Source organism: Hemiscyllium ocellatum, chromosome 47, assembly GCF_020745735.1.
Source record: "Hemiscyllium ocellatum isolate sHemOce1 chromosome 47, sHemOce1.pat.X.cur, whole genome shotgun sequence".
Taxonomy (NCBI): Eukaryota; Metazoa; Chordata; class Chondrichthyes; order Orectolobiformes; family Hemiscylliidae; genus Hemiscyllium; species Hemiscyllium ocellatum.
The window spans coordinates 7,542,923-7,546,434 of record NC_083447.1 but is presented as its reverse complement, the minus strand read 5'-3'; positions in this window follow the sequence as shown (position 1 = coordinate 7,546,434).

The following is a 3,512-nucleotide window of genomic DNA, read 5'->3' as shown; positions in this document are numbered from 1 at the left end:
GTGAAGAAGGCGTTTGGTATGCTTTCCTTTATTGGTCAGAGTATTGAGTACAGGAGTTGGGAGGTCATGTTGTGGCTGTACAGGACATTGGTTAGGCCACTGTTGGAATATTGCATGCAATTCTGGTCTCCATCCTATTGGAAAGATGTTGTGAAACTTGAAAGGGTTCAGAAAAGATTTACAAGGATGTTGCCAGGGTTGGAGGGTCTGAGCTACAGGGAGAGGTTGAACAGGCTGGGGCTGTTTTCCCTGGAGCGTCGGGGGCTGATGGGTGACCTTATAGAGGTTTACAAAATCATGAGGGGCATGGATAGGGTAAATAGACAAAGTCTTTTCCCTGGGGTCAGGGAGTCCAGAACTAGAGGGGCATAGGTTTAGGGTGAGAGGGGAAAGATATAAAAGAGACCTAAGGGGCAACTTTTTCACACAGAGGGTGTTACGTGTATAGAATGAGCTGCCAGAGGAAGTGGTGGAGGCTGGTACAATTACAGCATGTAAGAGGCATCTGGACGGGTATATGAATAGGAAGGGTTTGGAGGGATATGGGCCGGGTGCTGACAAATGGGGCTAGATTAGGTTAGGATATCTGATCAGCATGGATGGTTTAGACCGAAGGGCCTGTTTCCGTGATGTACATCTCGATGACTCTCGGAATTTGAATCTGGACTGATGCAGCAGGGGAAAAGGAACATGGATGAGTTCGGTGGGTTGGGGAAGCTCATGTGGACAGTAAAGATTGGCAGAGACCATCTGGGCAGAAGGGCCTGTTTCCCTACAATGCGGAGATCACCTTAGAGCAAGTGCGTCAGGGTGGGTATTGATTTTGTCCCTTGGCTTAATTGGAATGAATGGGGCAGGTGCCACGCAACTGCAAGTGTTTGTTGTAGGGTTGGGGACGGGGGAGATATGTCCCCTGGGGTCAAAGGTGGGAGGTCACAGTTTTCTTACACAGACTGAGCTTCAGTAACTAATTTGTTTCATGGTAGGCTAGCATTAATCGCCCAGTTAAAAGTCAGCTGTGGGTCAGGACCAGGTAAGGGAGATTTCCCTCCCAAAAGGGCATTCGTGATCCAGATGGGTTTGTTTTTAATATATGCAGGGATTTTTTAAATGCACCCTTGAGCATTTCCTTTTCGCCACTAAATCGTGGGTGTTTCTGATTGAATTACCAATTTGCACGTAACGTCAGTCAGGGGCAGTATAATGACCACTAAAGGTCAGAGACAGGAGACAAAGAGGGAGCTCTGTCAAAACCCAGTTGAACGACCAATTGAAGTCGTTCCACTCTCCCTGTAAGAAGGGTAGGTTTCTAACAACAACAGACTCATCATTTCTTCACTCTATCTGTGATGGAGAGATTTGAACACACGACCCCAGAACATCAGCCTGAAGTGTGGTTTTACTTGAGGGACATTACTACTTCCCCACAGTAATGCCACGGTCTGGCTTTGTGAAAGAGGAATTCCGTTAGATCCGCACTCCCCTGCCCTCTCCAATCATCCTCTCCTCGAAGTCTCCCACACAGTTTTGTTTCCCCCAGGGGCCTGAGCCAATTTTGAAAACCCCAATGGAACCCACCTCCACCATAGTCTCAGGCGCTGCATTCCAGATCGTAATCACTCACCATTTTGGAACAAAACGCTTTGACTCACACCTCCATCGCTTCTCCAGCCGATCAGTTCCGAGGATGCAGACAGCGGTGTTAATCTCCTGTCTCTAATAAACGGACACACTGTCGAGTTGCCCGTTATGTTTAGTGGAGGGTTTGAGTTAAAGGAAGAGGCTGGCTAGGCTGGGGCTTTTCCTCCTGGAGTGTTGGAGGCTGAGGGGTGACCTTATAGAGGTGCATAGATAAGGTGAATAGCCAAGCGTCTGGGGTGGGGGAGTCTGAAACCAGATTGCATGCAGATCCTGGGCCTCCTCCATTGCCACTCCCTTACCATCAGGCGCCTGGAGGAAGAACGCCTCATCTTCCGCCTTGGGACCCTTCAACCCTAGGGCATCAATGTGGACTTCACCAGTTTCCTCATTTCCCCTCCCTCCCACCTTTCCCCACCTTCAAGCTCAGCACCATCCTCGGGACCTGTCCCACCTCTCAATCTTCCTTACCACCTATCCGCTGCACCCTCCTCTCTGACCTATCACCGTGGGTGGCATGATGGCACAGTGGTTAGCACTGCTGCCTCACAGCGCCTGAGACCCGGGTTCAATTCCCGCCTCAGGCGACTGACTGTGTGGAGTTTGCACGTTCTCCCCGTGTCTGCGTGGGTTTCCTCCGGGTGCTCCGGTTTCCTCCCACAGTCCAAAGATGTGCGGGTCAGGTGAATTGGCCATGCTAAATTGCCCGTAGTGTTAGGTAAGGGGTAAATGTAGGGGTATGGGTGGGTTGCGCTTCGGCGGGTTGGTGTGGACTTGTTGGGCCGAAGGGCCTGTTTCCACACTGTAAGTCTAATCTAATCTTACCCCCAATCCACCTATTGTACTCTTGACTACCTTCTCCCCAGCCCCACCCCCCTCCCCTTTATCTCTCCGCCCCTGGGGGTTCCCAGCCTCATTCCTGATGAAAGGCTTCGACCCGAACCATCGATTTTCCTGCTCCCCGGATGCTGCCTGACCTGCTGTGCTTTTCCAGCACCACTCTAATCTTGACTAGAGGGGCATAAGTTTAGGGTGAGAGGGGAAAGATATAAAAGGGACCTAAGGGGCAACTTTTTCACACAGAGGGTGGTGCGTGTATGGAATGAGCTGCCAGAGGAAGTGGAGGCTGGTACAATTACAGCATTGTAATTGGACACTTAAGGTTATGGTGAGCGGGCGGGTAAGTGAAGCTGAGTCCATGATGAAGATCAGCCATGATCTTATTGAATGGGGGGAACAGGCCCAAGGGGCCAAATGGCCTACTCCCTCTCCTAGTTCTTACGTTCTTAAGGACAGGTACGTGGATCAGAAAGATTTAGAGAGGTATGGGCCAAATGCAGGCAAATAGCACGAGTTTAGTTTGGGAAACCTGGTCAGCATGGATGAGTTGGGCCGAAGGGTCTTCTTCCGCACTGTATGAGGCTAGTGCTAAACAAAGATTTGTTGTTAAGTCTTGGAATTAAAGGATAGTCTAATGATTAGCCACTGGCATGAAAACTCATGTCCTTTAGGGATGGAAATCTGCCATTCTCACCCGTTCTGGGCCTACACGTGACTCCAGACTCACAGTGGTGGAGTTGACTCTTACCTGCCCTCTGGGGCAGCTGGGAATAAGCGTAAACATTCCACGAGTGAATAAGACGAACATTTTCCGTAGCGTTGTAGACAGGAAGATCTCCAGATCGGAGTTCTCACCACCCGTACTGAGACCGGCCTCTCTCACTTTCAAGTCAAAATCGTTCAATTCAGCTCAAAAAAAAGGAGGGAAAAAATTCGTGGTTGTTCTAGATTAGGAGGAAGAGGAACTCTTCCCCCCCCCGCCCCCCCATTTCTACAATAACCCGACTCAGCAATACAAGAAAAACGACCAAACA